Source organism: Phyllopteryx taeniolatus, chromosome 5 (genome assembly GCF_024500385.1).
Source record: "Phyllopteryx taeniolatus isolate TA_2022b chromosome 5, UOR_Ptae_1.2, whole genome shotgun sequence".
Lineage (NCBI taxonomy): Eukaryota > Metazoa > Chordata > Actinopteri > Syngnathiformes > Syngnathidae > Phyllopteryx > Phyllopteryx taeniolatus.
This window is the reverse complement of record NC_084506.1, coordinates 223,204-240,000: the sequence shown is the minus strand read 5'-3', so window position 1 is coordinate 240,000 and position 16,797 is coordinate 223,204. Positions and strand designations below refer to the sequence as shown.

At 39.7% G+C, this 16,797-nt stretch overlaps 1 long non-coding RNA gene across 1 annotated transcript in view; it reads left to right on the top strand.

Moving 5' to 3' along the window:
* LOC133478079 (uncharacterized) overlaps positions 1–16,523 on the top strand; it is a 53,222-nt gene extending 36,699 nt beyond the window's left edge. The window contains exons 8-12 of the long non-coding RNA XR_009788559.1: positions 706–833; positions 1,388–1,455; positions 2,711–2,882; positions 3,498–3,669; positions 16,409–16,523. This is a non-coding gene — a long non-coding RNA (uncharacterized LOC133478079). The remainder of the gene's footprint in view (positions 1–705; positions 834–1,387; positions 1,456–2,710; positions 2,883–3,497; positions 3,670–16,408) is intronic.
* The last annotated feature ends 274 nt before the right edge of the window (positions 16,524–16,797 follow it).

Sequence of the window (16,797 nt, the reverse complement as noted above, 5' to 3'; positions counted from 1 at the left end):
ACTGTAACAATTTTCAATATTAATCCTAAAACTGAGAATCAATTTGAAACCTAAAACTTTGGTTTTGGGTTTATCTAAATAATGGGACGGCTGCACCCCTATTGTCGTCGTCCTTTCACACTGACCAATTGCAGTGTGAAAGGGCCTTTACTGTGGTTCGCTGGAGTCCCAAAGCATTGGATATCGCTTTGTAACCTTTGACTTTGCATCTTATTTGTTCTTGAAATTCTTTTGATTATTTCATGGTCTCTTTTTTTTAATTAAATGTATTTTATTTTTTATTTATTTATTAGCTTTTGTAGCCTACTTTGTATTACGGGTTCCTAATTCAGCACATCAATACATCTTAACTCATGATTTAACAAGAATGCAATTACTTATTCACATAAGGCCAGGTTTTGATTTTCTTTTCCCTTATTTAATAAGAAAGTACAATAAATAGAATAATCATTTAGAAAACAGCATTTCGTATTTACTTGTATTGTTTAGATAATTGGCTAGAGTAGAAACATTTAAGTGTGACAAGTACTAAAAACAAATTCGAAATCAGGAAGGGGGCAGACTTTTCACAGCACCCCTTATTGGTATTTACCTAACTTCAAACTAAATCCAGTGGCTGTTAAAAGACCATTTCAGAGCCTAATGGAGCCTGCATTTGAATTTTTAAATGCATTGTTGGATCCATCATGTTTTATTTCTCTATAGGCAGGTAAAGGGATCCTACGTACAATGAGAGCATCTAATGACGCAGTAGCTGACTTGGTACCTGTAGATGTAGTCATCAATGCCACACTGGCTGCAGCCTGGTACTCTGGATCACAAAAAAAGAACAGGTTGGAAACTGAACATATTTGGGCCTGGTTTACTTATGGTTTGCACATGCAAAAATACTGTAAATGAAAACTTGGTTGCTCACCCGTACTGATCTATTAACTGGGTGCATCCAGGATTGCGTCTGCCAAGCGCGCAAAATTGCTGCGCAGTTTTGATTGGCCTGTTCTTTTAGGAGTGCATAACCATGACAAGGAAGTGCAAGGCAAAATGAGAACAGAGAACAGGGAAAAATTATTTGCCCACATTGTAGCGCAAAAGCCTTTTTTTATATTCAGTGGTCTCCACCACCTTTACACCTGTTGCCAACAGCGCATGCATAGAATTTAGCTCCTGCTATATTGCATCTCAGTAAAAGACGAAAAACTTAGTAGCGCACACACAACATGCCCACCGATACTGGGTGCAATCTGTAAGAATGAGCATGCAATTTAGCGCCCACTACCTAGGATCTTAGTAAATCAGGCCCATTGTGATCATATAGTTCCAGATCTTTTAATGTATTCAAAAATTTCTTCAAACAGTGCTTTTAATTAAAGTTGCCGTCTCATTGTAGGCCCAAATCCATTCTGGTTTACAACTGCACAACTGGTGGCATCAACCCATTTCGCTGGGGCGAAGTTGGTATGTCTTTCTATTGTAACCTAAACACAGCCTGCGTAAACGACTCTCACAGGGTAGTTGTAGTTCTCGATGAGAGAAAGCTGGCACCTAATTACAAATTCTGCATGACATCTGATCCATCTGCCACATCCGAACTGGGCTATTAGCTAGTCATTGTTGAGTGTTGTAAGGTTGAAATATTTGACTCAAGAGTGTTCAGAGCTACGTTCATCAATTTCTATTACTTTCAATGGTAAACTAATATTGTTATGTTTTATACTTGGCCATTAATGGTGTCTTCAAGTTGAAACTATCCCACAAACACCTGGAAGCATGAATTAAGCACTGCATAATATGCCTGTATGCAATGTTTTATTACTAGGTAATTAGACTTCATTAAACAAAGATAAATAAACCTTCCTAAAAATATAAGCAATAATTGCCTATGTTGTTGTTCAAAGCAGGGATGCATGATTTTTTCTTTTCTTTTTGTCTTCCACAACCAAAGGCCTGTCCCAACATAAATAAAAATTAATCAAAAGCTATCAACAACTGTTTTAATTTTCATAGGAGACAATCAAACATCAAATAAACTCAACAAATAATTGCATTATATCACATTAGTCACATTATATTTTGACCTAGCAGCTATGTAGAGACTTGAAATAAGTTTTATTGAGAACTCAAGGCACAATGCAGGAATTTTTTTATTGCAAACTGGAATAAAACATAGAGCTCTGAAATGATTGGCCTTGCAAATGCAGTGTGGAAATTTAGCTGCACGTTAGTGTGATGGTTTTGATAAACGGGTTATTACACTTGTCAAGACAAAGAGAGGCTTCATGGCAGCAGTTAATTCCATTAATTAATCTTTAGGTGTTTCAAAGCATGAATGTGTTCGGAAACTCATATTGAAAGGTCCATCTGGTAGCAGGTGAGATCTGTTGCATGATTTATCCGCTGTACAACCACTTACATGAACATTATTTTTAAAACTACTGGCCTCCCTAAAGTAGAGAAGTAAGTAGAGATGAGCACAGATGACAACACCTGGAATTACAATGAAAATTCATCTGGCCAGAGCAGACTGATGATGATACAACTAGTTAACAATTGTGGTCATATTCAAGAAATGTTTATTGCTTTTATGCAGCTCAGGTTTGAAGACATCTTAGAAATAAATTTTATTTTTAAAAGATTATATATGGCACTGGTCCAGACAAAACTAAAAATAATATAACACATTTTATACTTGTTGACGACTTTTGTTTTTTAGAATACCATGTAATATCTACTTTCAAGAGGAACCCTCTCGAGCAGGCTTTCCGTCGGCCCAATGTTAATCTCACATCCAATCACCTAATCAATCAGTACTGGATCGCTGTGAGCCACAAGGCTCCAGCCTTCTTGTATGATGTGTACCTCAGGCTGATTGGACGAGAACCCAGGTAACCTTATATGCGATCGCCGTATTGGGCTTCCTGGCTCCATCTTGTTTTCCAAAATGCACCAACTCCCCCACACGCATACTTTTTTGCTGCTTAACTTCTATCTCTTCTTTGTCAGTGTAGTAACATCTAAAGCTGTGCTGCTCATGTGTAATGCAATGCTTGTAAATTAAAGAATGTATAACCCAGATGGTCCTCTGCATAAGCAGGGAAATATTGCTGGTTTCTGCACTCTTTACATTCTACCACGAGCAGTGATTAATTCCTGGTTGAGTTTCCAAAAATAATGGACACCTAGGTCATCTGAGTTCATCCTGAATAAATGAACGAAAGTTGGCTTAAATGTGAAGATGCCTTTGGAAACCCAACTGAGGTTTTTTAAACCGCTTTGCTTAGCTGCTGATTTGTAATAACTTTCGGGGATTGAATTCACCCAGTTTTTATTTCAGAGATCATCTGATCTGTAGATATTCACTGCATGATGCTATTAACAAGCTAACACTGTTAATAGCATGACGCAATAGGTGTATCCTTAATAACCACAGGAGGAGGGATCACAGCTTGTTTATGCCTCCTATTTTTCTTCTTCTTGTTTGTCATTTCTTTCTCCTACAGAGAACTGTATAAACATGACCTTCAAGACCAATCCTTTAGATCAGGCCTTCAGAAGGCCCAATGTCAATCTCCGCTCCAACCCCTTTACTAATCAGTACTGGACAATTGTCAGCCACACCCTGCCAGCTCTCCTCTATGACTTCTATCTCAGGCTGAAAGGCCAAAAGCCTCGGTAAGGTTGTGTGTCCACTTGTATTCTCCATGGTAGTCTGGCCTAGTTTTTTCACACAAACCGCCCTGCACATCTAGTAAGATATGCATTTCTGTTACAAACTCATACAGAGAGTATTCTGGTAATTTTCAACATTACTTATGTTGCAGCCTTACACTAAAATAATTCAAGTTCATTACAGTAAATTAGCACCCATTATTTCTGTAATGTTTGTTTGACCTGATTAGAATACATGACCTGACTAGAGAATACTTTTGAAGATACTCAGTATATACAGTTCACAAGTATATACAGTAAATGAACAAGTCATATAAATAGACACATTGCTCCAGCTTGTGATTGGATCGGTGCTCTGTTAGTTTTTTAACCTTCCTCTTGTATTAGCTTTCTGTTGTCATCTCTTATGTTAACGTGTCGGTTTTGACACATGTATTAAATCAGCTATAAAATACACTAAAAACAATTAGCTATCATCGAATTTGTTTCTCATCTCTTGGTTACCTTGTTAGGCTTCCTTATCCATGAAAATGTTGGTCTGGGCTTCTGGGCCTTTTTTTGTCAGTATACCCCTCGATTTCAATTTTTAAAAAAATGGTAAAATGAGCCTCAAGGGAATTATATTAATAAATAAAAGGTTGTTGTGTTACCTGACTATTACTGAGGAGTATAGAACACATCTCTTAATTAAATTTTTATTTATTATTATTTCATTTTAATATTAGTAACTAAAGTAACATCTATAGTGTTACGGGTCAATTTCGACCCATAGATACTTACATCAAGCAAAGGCAAAAAAAGTATTTTTTTCAGCAATAGAGTTTTAATATAAACTGAAAATGAATGAAAAGCAGAACAGGTCATGACACAAAATATAGATTTACATGGTCAAATAAACAACAACCAATCAAGCAAATCAAATGAATATAAATCAATTACTATTTCCAAAACTAATACAAAGCGAAATCAGAGTAAAAGCTTTTGTGTGCAAGAACATACAACCCCAATTCCAATGAAGTTGGGATGACGTGTTAAACAAAAATAAAAACAGAATACAATGATTTGGAAATCATTGAATGCAGCCCTATTGGGGGCACAAGCCAGTGCAAACTGTAGGCCGGTCCCAAGCCCGGATAAATGCAGAGGGTTGCGTCAGGAAGGGCATCCGGCTTAAAACTTTGCCAAACAAATATGAGCGTTCATCCAAAGAATTCCATAGAACAGAGCCTAGAACTGAATGTGGGGACTTTGAATGTTGGGACTATGACAGGAAAATCCCGGGAGTTGGTTGACATGATGATTAGGAGAAAGGTTGATATATTGTGCGTCCAGGAGACCAGGTGGAAAGGCAGTAAGGCTAGAAGTTTAGGGGCATGGTTTAAATAATTTTACCATGGTGTAGATAGGAAGAGAAATGGAGTCGGGGTTATTTTAAAAGAAGAGTTGGCTAAGAATGTCTTGGAGGTGAAAAGAGTATCAGATCGAGTGATGAGGCTGAAACTTGAAATTGAGGCTGTTATGTATAATGTGATTAGTGGCTATGCCCCACAGGTAGGATGTGACCGAGGGGTGAAAGACAAATTCTGGAAGGAGCTAGACGAAGTAGTTCTGAGCATCCCAGACAGAGAGAGAGTCGTGATTGGTGCAGATTGTAATGGACATGTTGGTGAAGGAAATAGGTGTGATGAAGAAGTGATGGGTAAGTACGGCATGCACGAACGGAACTTGGAGGGACAGATGGTGGTAGACTTTGCAAAAAGGATGCAAATGGCTGAAGTGAACACTTTTTTCCAGAAGAGGCAGGAACATAGGGTGACCTACAAGAGCGGAAGTAGAAGCACGCAGGTGCATTACGTCCTGTGCAGACGATGTAATCTGAAGGAGGTTACCGACTGTAAGGTTGTGGTAGGGTAGAGTGTGGCTATACAGCATAGGATGGTGGTGTGTAAGATGACTCTGGTGGTGGGGAGGAAGATTAGGAAGACAAAGGCAGAGCAGAGAACCATGCAGTGGAAGCTGAGACAGGACGAGTGTTGTGCAGCTTTTCGGGAAGAGGTGAGACAGGCTCTCGTTGGATAGGAGGAGCTTCCAGAAGACTGGACCACTGCAGCCAAGGTGATCAGAGAAAGGTTAGGGTGATTAAGGATAGAGATGGAAATATGTTGAATGGTGCCAGCAGTGTGCTAGCTAGATGGAAAGAATACTTCGAGGAGTTGATGAATGAGCAAAATGAGAGAGAAGGGAAAGTAGAAGAGGCAGGTGTGGTGGACCAGGAAGTGGCAATGATTAGTAAGGGGGAAGTTAGGCATTAAAGAGAATGAAAAATGGAAAGGCAGTCCTGATGAAATTCCTGTGGAGGTATGGAAGCATCTAGGAGAGGTGGCTGTGGAGTTTTTGACCAGCTTGTTCAATAGAATTCTAGTGCGTGAGAAGATGCCTGAGGAATGGAGGAAAAGTGTGCTGGTGCCCATTTTTAAGAACAAGGGGGATGTGCAGAGCTGTGGGAACTATAGAGGAATAAAGTTGATGAGCCACACAATGAAGTTATGGGAAAGAGTAATGGAGGCTAGACTCAGGACAGAAGTGAGTATTTGCGAGCAACAGTATGGTTTCATCCCTAGAAAGAGTACCACAGATGCATTATTTGCCTTGAGGATGTTGATTGAAAAGTACAGAGAAGGTCAGAAGGAGCTACATTGTGTCTTTGTAAATCTCCAGAAAGCCTATGACAGAGTGCCCAGAGAGGAACTGTGGTACTGCATGCGGAAGTCTGGAGTGGCAGAGAACTATGTTAGAATAATACAGGACATGTACGAGGGCAGCGGCACGGTGGCCGACTGGTTAGAGCGTCAGCCTCACAGTTCTGAGGACCCGGGTTCAATCCCCGGCCCCGCCTGTGTGGAGTTTGCATGTTCTCCCCGTGCCTGCGTGGGTTTTCCCCGGGTACTCCGGTTTCCTCCCACATCCCAAAAACATGCATGAATTGGAGACTCTAAATTGCCCGTAGGCATGACTGTGAGTGCGAATGGTTGTTTGTTCCCATGTGCCCTGCGATTGGCTGGCAACCAGTTCAGGGTGTACCCCGCCTCCTGCCCGATGACAGCTGGGATAGGCTCCAGCACGCCCGCGACCCTAGTGAGGAGAAGCGGCTCAGAAAATGGATGGATGGATGTACGAGGGCAGCAGAACAGCGGTGAGGTGTGCTGTAGGTGTGACAGATGAATTTAAGTTGGAGGTGGGACTGCATCAGGTAACAGCCCTGAGCCCCTTCCTGTTTGCAGTGCTGATGGATAGGCTGACAGATGAGGTTAGACAGGAATCCCCGTGGACCATGATGTTTGCAGATGACATTGTGATCTGCAGTGAAAGCAGGGAGCAGGTGGAGGAACAGTTAGAAAGATGGAGGCATGCACTGGAAAGCAAAGGAATGAAGATTAGCCGAAGTAAGACAGAATATATGTGCATGAATGAGAGTGTTGGTGGGGAAGAGTGAGGCTACAGGGAGAAGAGATAGCAAGGGTGGAGGACTTTAAATACTTGGGGTCAACCGTCCAGAGCAATGGTGAGTGTGGTCAGGAAGTGAAGAAACGGGTCCAAGCAGGTTGGAACGGGCGGAGGAAGGTGTCAGGTGTGTTATGTGACAGAAGAGTCTCTGCTCGGATGAAGGGCAAAGATTATAAAGCAGTGGTGAGGCCAGCCATGATGTACTGATTAGAGACAGTGGCACTGAAGAGACAACTGGAAGAAGAGCTTGAGGTGGCGGAAATGAAGATGTTGATGTTCGCTCTCAGAGTGACCAGGTTGGATAAAATTAGAAATGAGCTCATCAGAGTGCCAGCCAAGGTTCGATGTTTTGGAGACAAAGTTAGAGAGAGCAGACTTCGATGGTTTGGACACCTCCAGAGGAGAAATAGTGAGTATATTGGACGAAGGATGATGAGGATGAAGCTGCCAGGCAAGAGAGCTAGACCAAAGAGGTTAATGGATGTCGTGAGGAAAGACATGAGGGCAGTTGGTGTTCGAGAGGAGAATGCAGGAGATAGGCTTACATCTAAAAGGATGACGCGCTGTGGTGACCCCTAAAGGGACAAGCCGAAAGGAAAATAAGAATGATTTGCAAATCATGTTCAACCTATATTTAATTGAATACACTACAGACAAGATATTTAATGTTCAATATTGTTTTTAGCAAATTATCATTAATTTAGAATTTTATGGCTGCAACACGTTCCAAAAAAGTTGGGACAGGGTCATATTTACCACTGTGTTACATCACCTTTTCTTTTAACAACATTCAATAAACGTTTGAGAACTGAGGACACTAATTGTTGAAGCTTTGTTGGTGGAATTCTTTCCCATTCTTGCTTGATGTACAGCTTCAGCTGTTCAACAGTCTGGGGTCTCTGTTGTCGTATTTTACGCTTCATAATGCGCCACCATTTTCAATGGGAGACAGGTCTGAACTGCAGGCAGGCCAGTCTAGTACCCGCACTCTTTTACTACGAAGCCATGCTGTTGTAGCACATGCAGAATGTGGTTTGGCATTGTCTTGCTGGAATAAGCAGGGGCGTCCATGAAAAAGACGTTGGTTGGATGGCAGCATATGTTTCTCCAAAACTTGTATGTACCTTTCAGCATTAATGGTGCCTTCACAGATGTGTAAGTTACCCATGCCATTGGCACTAACAAAGCCCCATACCCATCACAGATGCTGGCTTTTGAACTTTGTGCCCATAACAGTCCGCATGGTTCTTTTCCTCTTTGGCCTGGAGCACTCGACGTCCACAATTTCCAAAAACAATTTGAAATGTGGACTTGTCGGACCACAGAACACTTTTCCACTTTGCATCAGTCCATCTTGGATGAGCTTGAGCCCTGAGAAGCCGGCGGCGTTTCTGGGTATTGTTGATGAATGGCTTTTGCTTTGCATAGTACAGTTTCAAGTGGCACTTACGGATGTAGCGCCGAACTTTATTTACTTACATTGGTTTTCTGAAGTGTTCCTGAGTCCATGTGGTGATACCTTTACACATTGATGTCGGTTTTTGATGCAGTTTGATCCTGAGGGATCGAAGGTCACAGGCAATCAATGATTTCTCCAGATTCTCTGAACCTTTTGATGATGATATGGATCGTAGATGATGAAATCCCGAAATTTCTTGCAATTGTACGTTGAGGAACATTGTCCTTAAACTGTTCGACTATTTTCTCACGCACTTGTTCACAAAGAGGTGAACCTCGCCCCATCTTTGCTTGTGAATGACTAAACAATTCAGGGAAGCTCCTTTTATACCCAATCATGGCACCCACCTGTTCCCAATTACCCTGTACACCTGTGGGATGTTCCAAACAGGTGTTTGATGAGCATTCCTCAACTTTTTTGCCACCTGTCCCAGCTTTTTTGGAACGTGTTGCCTCATAAAATTTAGTTATGAGTTTATCAGTTTGAACATTAAATATCTTGTCTTTGTAGTGTATTCAATTAAATATATATATATATGCGCCTTATGGTCGTGAAAATACGGTACTTTGTAGAAAAGCCTCTGTTTGCAATGACAGCTTCAAGACTCCCCCTGTATGGAGAAACTAGATGCCGGCATTGCTCTGGTGAGATTTTGACCCATTCCACAAAAGCAGTTTTCAAATCTTGAAGGTTCCGTGGGCTTCTTTTATGCACCTTGAGTTCCAGTTCTTTCCACAGATTTTCGATCTGATTCAAGTCAGGTGATTGGCTGGGCCATTCTAGCAGCTTTATTTTTTTTCTTTGAAACCAGTTGAGTTTTCTTGGTAGTATTTTTGGGATCATTATCTTGCTGAAATGTCCACCCTTGTTTCATTTTCATCATCCTCCTAGATGGCAGCAGATTTTTTTCAAGAATGTCTCTGTACATTCATTCTTCCTTCAATAATGTGAAGTTTACCAGTACCATTTGCTGAAAAAGCAGCCCCACACCATCATGTTCCCACCTCCAAACTTCACTGTTGGTGTGGTGTTTTGCAAGAGATGTGCAGTGCCATTTCTCCTCCAAACGTGGTATGCATCATGGCATCCAAACAGTTCAATTTTTCTCTCTTCAGATCAGACAATATTCACCCAGTATTTAACTGGCTTGTCCAAATGCTGTTCAGCAAACTTTAAATGACCTTGGACATGTTTTTTTTTTTTTTTTTCCAGCAATGGGGTCTTTCGTGTTGAGGCCATGGCGGCGGAGTGCATTACTCACCGTTTTCATTGTGACAACAGTAACTGCTAATTCCAGGTGTTTTTGAAGCTCTCCACAGGTGGTCCTTGGCTCTTGGACAACTCTTCTGATTATTCTTTGCCCTCCTCTGTCAGAAATTCTGCGAGGAACACTTGATCGAGGCAAATCTATGGTGGTATGATAAGCTTTGCACTTAGGTATTATGGCCCCAACCGTGCTCACTGGAACATTCAGAAGCTTAGATATGCGCCTGTAACCAATGCCATCGTTATGTTTTGCAGCAATTAGTTTGCGATGGTCTTAAGACAGCTCTCTGCTCTTACCCATCATGAGATGTATCTTGACTCACACCTTGGCAATGAGAGATTTTTGTAGGCCATCAATTAGTACTGAATCAGCTGGTATTCATTTGCACTGACAAATCAATCGCTGTTTGATTGATAGATTTTAGGTGTTGTCTTGGCTTTCTATGCCTTTTTGCACCTTCTTTTCTACATGTGTTCAAAACTTTTTCCCTGTGTCATTTCACATTTTTACACACAACTTAATTTCTGACCTTATTTGTTCTACTTTCTTTGTATGTATGGATTACTTGGGTTGTTCCCAACATCTGGTGAAATGTTCAGGTCAATAGCACCTTTGGAAGTATATTTAGTGAGAAAAATGGTGACGTGTTAAATACTTATTTCAGCTGCTTAATATACGTGCGTCTGTGTGTGTGTGTGTGTATAAAAACATATACCATAATTGTTTGTGTATAATGCGCACCCTTGTATAATACGCACCCCCAAAGTTGAGCGAAAACCCTTCTACATATGTATAATGCATTTTTACAATGCATGATTTTGCTTCTACCTATATGATCAAAACATGAAGTATTATCTGTATTTTGTTAGGTTTTTTTCAAGGAATTATTCTTAAGTTAACCACTTAATTGGAACACGTAATACTTTCTTTTTATTGACTTGCTCTTATTTTGAAATTCACACCCCTACTTTTATTTAGTAAATGAGAAAACACACAGTTGTGCTCAAATTTTTGATAACGCAGTTGTGGCTCAGTTGGAAGAGCGGGTCGTCCAGTGACCGAAGGGTCGCCGGTTCGAATCCCGGCTCCACAACTGTCCGCATGTCGAAGTGCCCTTGGGCAAGACACTGAACCCTAATTTCTCCCAGTGGGCCTGGCAGCACCTTGTGTGGCAGTAGCCGCCCATTGGAGTATGAATGTGTGTGTGAATGGGTAATTGTGAGGCTTTGTAAAGCGCTTTGGGCAACTTGATGGTGTAGGTAAAAGCTCTATATAATTGCAGTCCTTTGGGCACTGTGATGGTGTAGATAAAAGCGCTATTTAATTGCAGTCTATTTACCATTTACCCAGGCAGAATTTGTAAGATGGGTACAATTCTTTAAAGAAAACATGAAGGACCACGCAAAAAATATTAAATTTTATTTCAATGGGATTCAAATTAAACTGTCAAGAATGTCAGAAAAGCATTATCATTAAACAAAACATAACAATAAATAAATTAATGATGGTTGTTCAGTTTTCAGTCGTATTTATATTAAAAAAATAAATAAATAATTCCCAAATTCTGCCTTGGTATGTAAACTTGTAACTTATATGTAAGCACAACTGTACATATATTCATGTCATATGTACCCCTGTCATTTTGGAATGAGAGTTTTGGCACACTTTTTTCCTAACCTCTTGGTGGCGGTGGCATATTGGAATGAAAGTGTACAGGTTTTTCATAACCTCTAGATGGCGGCATACATTTATATAATGTGAATGTTTTTTTCATTTTCCCCTATAACTATGTATAATGCGCTTTATTGGCTTTTGACAATTTGGGGGGAGGAGGATTCACATTATACACGAGAATTTACGGTATATTTATTCCCCTCCAAAAGTATTGGAACCGCAATGTCAATTCCTTTGTTTTTGTTGTATACTGAAGACATCTGGGTTACAGATTAAGAAAGTTGAGAAATGCTCTTTTTATTTCATGGTATTTACATCTCGATGTGTTAAACAACTCTGGACTAAGACACCTTTTGTTTTAATTCATCCACTTTTCAAGTGAGCAAAAGTATCGGAATGTGACTGGTGTTTCTAGTTGCTCAGGTGTTGTCTTTTAGATTGATTACTTAAACATTAGTGCTTGGTTTTGCCTTTGGGTTTCACCTGTGAAAACTGTATTTGCTGTTAAGCAAACATGAAGACCACAGAGCTGGCTCTGGGAGAAAAGCAAAGCATTTTGAAGCTGAGAAAAGACGGAAAATCGATGAGAGCTATTGCACAAACATTGGACATAGCCAATGCAACTATTTGGAACGTCCTGAAAAAGAAAGTACTGGTGTACTGAGCAACAAACATCGAACAGGTCGGCCAACAATATCAACAGCAGTTGATAACAGCAACATTGTGAGAGCTGTGAAAAAACACCCAAAGACAACAGTCAGTGACATCACACCCAACCACCATAGGGCAGGGGTGAAGGTATCACAATCTATTGTTCGAAGAAGAGTTTGAGATAAGAAATGTACATACCACAAGATGCAAACCACTCATCAGCAAAAAGAATCGGAAGGCCAGATTGGATTTCGCAAAGAAGTGGAAAGATGAGACCAAGATTAACCTCTACCAAAGTGATGGAAAGGTCAAAGTTTGGAAAAAGAAAGAATCTGCTTATGATTCAAACCACACAAGCTCATCTGTGAAGCATTGTGGAGGTAATGTCATGGCTTGGGCTTGCATGGCTGCTTCTGGAATTGGCTCAGTAGTCTTTATTGATGATGTAACTCATGATAGTAGCAGCAGAATGAATTCTGAAGTCTACAAAACCATTTTGTCTGGAAATTTACAAAAAAATTCATCCAAACTACTCGTGAGAAGCTTCATCATGCAACAAGACAATGACCCAAAACACACAGCCAACACAACAAAGGACTTCATCAGGGGGAAAAAGTGGAAGTTCTTAGACTGGCCAAGTCAATCATTGGGCCTTAACCCAATAGAGCATGCATTTTACCTCCTGAAGAGGAGACGGAAGGGGGAAACTCCCAGAAACAAACGAACTGAAAGAGGCTGCAGTAAAGGCTTCGAAAAGCATTTCAAATGAAGAATGTAACAGTCTGGTGAAGTCAACGGGTCGCAGGTTTGATGCAGTTACTGCAAGTAAGGGTTATGCCACCAAATATTAAATGTTATACACTTAAGTTAATTTCATAATGTCTGTTCCAATACTTTTGCTCACTTGAAAAGTGGGTGGCTTCAAACAAAAGGTGCTCTCTCCTGGGTTGTTTAACACATCTTGATGTAAATACCATAAAATAAAAGCTGGAATTCTGGACTTTTGTCTCATAGTGATCTTTTGATCTGAAACCCAAATGTCTTCATGATACAACAAAAACAAAGGAATTGACCTTGCTGTTCCAGTACTTTTGGAGGGGACTGTGTGTGTGTGTGTGTGTGTGTGTGTGTTTAGGCCTGTCACGATATCACATTTGTTTTTCCCAAAAACTATCATGACAAACAATAGTATTGTTATTTTTTTATGCCACTGATATGATATTAGAGCATAATAATGCAAGTACCGTATTTTCGTGACCATAAGGCGCATAAATCTTTACTCGCTGCCTTTTTAAAAACATACGCTACCATGTATGCTAGCGTATGTTTTAGCGTGCATGCATGCTACCGTATGTTTTAAGCTAGCGTATGTTTTACCATGCCTGCGCCCAACAATACGGTGCGCCTTATGTATGTGTTGAATACAGAAATAGACCCCGTAACTGAGACTGCGCCTTTTAATACGGTGCGCCTTAAGGTCGTGAAAATACGGTACACCCTTTTTAAAAACAATTCACTTTTAATTAGAATTCTAAGAATAAGGAATATTGACATTGTAATGTGGAAAAATAAATCAAATATCCATCCATCCATTTTCTGTACCACTTATATCTTGGATACAAAATATAAATAAAACAGACTCAGGCTTTGTTCACATGAATAGCACTTAAACAAATATTAAACATTTGGCATGGAGGTTAATTGGCATTAATGCCTGAACAGGCAATTTCCTGCCAATCAAGTTTCCACTTGGTTAAGAAAAAGTGTCAAGTAGCAACATTAATAACAACACAAGTAGATCAAAGCAAACTGTTTTGATTCAAGATTTGTAGCACTTTTCAAAGGTCTGCAGCCTTTCTGTAAACGCTGTTTTGTCAATAGTATATGCTCAATGGCTACATCTCTTACAATAGTGAGTAACACTATACTGCATGTAATGTGAGCATTCATGCACGATATACTCTGTCATGTTCGCATTTGCATTGTTGGGAAAAGTGTTCCTCAATTGTAAGCTGACGGGAAACAGGAAATGTCCCAACGTGTGTTTTTTTCCCAGCTGAAGAAATTGGGTGGGATGTTTGTGTTTAAAACAGATTTTTTCACTTTGAGGTTTTAAGTTGTTGTCGTCTTTGTTGCGACTTCGCCCAAGTTAGTTGGGATAGGTTCCAGTACGCCCGCAACCCTAGTGAGGGTAGGCGGTACCCGAAAATGGAAGGAGGTACAAAGAAAATCAATTCATCCCAAGAAAATATTGGCCTCTAAATATTAAAAGACATTTGGAGCAAGTACAAGAACAAGTTGTCGAGCTGGCCACCCAGACAAATTGAGCATTAAGGAAAGAAGAGCCTTATTGATGAAAAACCGAGCGTGTGGAAAAATGTAATGTACCCGCCACCCAAATGATATGGTCTGTAAGATTGAACTCTTGAGCCTCAGTTCTACAAAGGTGTAGAGGTTCCGGAACCAGGCACCAAGCTCCACTTGCCCCATCTGTGTCTGAATTTGTCTCCAATCTCCACAGATGATCTCAGAGTGAGTTCTTGGTCACTTGGTCACGCACCAAGGCTCTTCTCTCCACATTTTTCAGTTTTGCTGATCGTCACACAGATTTTGAAATACCGGTAGGCTTACAACATAACAAATGAATAATTCAAAATTACAGTCTTTGTTTTTCAATTGGTTTTTATTTACAGTGGTATTTAGTATATGGCATTTTGAAGTGATACGTATGGTAAACTTCCATATAACAAAATATCACATTGGGTTCAGCTGTCCAAAATTAATGTGGTTGAAATTGCATTAAGCTTGTCAGCAGCTAACTTTGCCTCTATGTGCTGCTTGAAAATGCATACTCCTCATCTCATTGGACTTGTTTGCTTTGCCAGATGAAATCTGAGTCTTCTTAGTGTAGATTTGGAAGTCTTTAACTTCCACCAAAGTTATTGGTTTGAAGGCTCAGAGATCATTCAGTTTTTCTCACAAGAAGTTTTGCTGTTATGTTTTCAACACCGTGATTTAGATCAACCTCCATACTTCATTAATGCAACCCACTTATCAAATATCTTTCATATTAACTGGATTCTCTTGATGGAGCACATTTTCTGGAACTGTAAAATGCATATTTAATTTTCTTCATTAAAAAACAGTGTATTAGAACATTTGGCCATAGTTATTTAATGAATTTTAGTTTATATTAAATCACAATTAGAACAGTGGTTTACAAAAACTATGCCCGAAATCTCATTGCAGCTTTAAAACCAGTAATTACTGAATCTGCACTTAGTTGCAATGCGATGTCTTTCTACTAATGTTTTGTATACATTTTATCCAAAGAACCAACTGGATTATGTGAGAGATTAAAAGAGAATTGGGGACAATTTTAAGGTGAATTGAGGTTGAGACCGATCAAGGCATACAAATGCTTACCACTGTATAGCCAAAACTCAAATCTTTTAAGACAAGTCACTTATCACATCATGTAAATCATTGCCATAGCATGAAGATAATCTGAAAGTAGATCTGAATTAATGCTGCTTTATATTCACATTACCCTAGATCACAGGTGTCAAACTCAAGGCCTGGGGGCCAGATGTGGCCCACCACATCATTTTATGTGGCCTGTGAAAGCAAATCATGTGCATTGACTTCGTTTCGTGTTAGAATACCAGAACTGCTAATTTACTTCGTTACTAATGTTGAGATATAGTTTGGTTTTTTTAACAATCCCCTTTTTAAAATGAACTGATTACTAGTTGAACATATTTTTTACAGGCCTCTGACTTCCAAAGTAGTTATCTATTTGATGTGTATATGGTATCTGATATGAGGTGATCATACGTTTATTTGGGATCAGTCATAATGGCCCTCCGAGGGAAACCGTAACTATGATGTCGCCCACGACAAAAATGAGTTTGACACCCCTGCTCAAGATACATCAAACTGATCTCATCTACAAATAACAGCAGTACTACTAAAGCACTACTAAAACACCTGACATGCCGTTATTTTCCTTTTTCCATTATCACTCTCGTTCTCACTCAAAACGCCTTTCTACACAGCTCATTGTCTTTTCTCACCCTGCCTCGCTTTGCCACTGAGACCCCCTCCCTGAATTATGTCAGCAATATGCTCCTATCCCTTAATCTTCATGCTACATCTGCCTTACCTCACCTTCTTACTTATCTAAGGATGATGAAGACAATCACTCGCCTTCATAAAGCCATGATGGTGCTGGAATATTTTACTAGTCACTCCTGGGTATGGAGCACAGACAACGTAGCCATGTTGATGGCCCACATGAGCCCTGAGGATAAAAAGGTAAGAGAGTCATAAACAGACAGATACATTGTCATTGCCATTGTCACACATTATAGGTCACCAAGGTTATAGGAAACAAAAACGTTTGAAATAACTAAAACTAAAATTGAAAAAACATTTTTGTAAACAAAATAAAAACGAGTGTTTAAAAAAAACGTTAACTAAAACGATATTTTACGTTTGCAAAACTAACAAACTATAAGTATAGCGAAAATATCCTTCGTTTTCATCTTTGTCAATTAATTTTATACATGAGCTT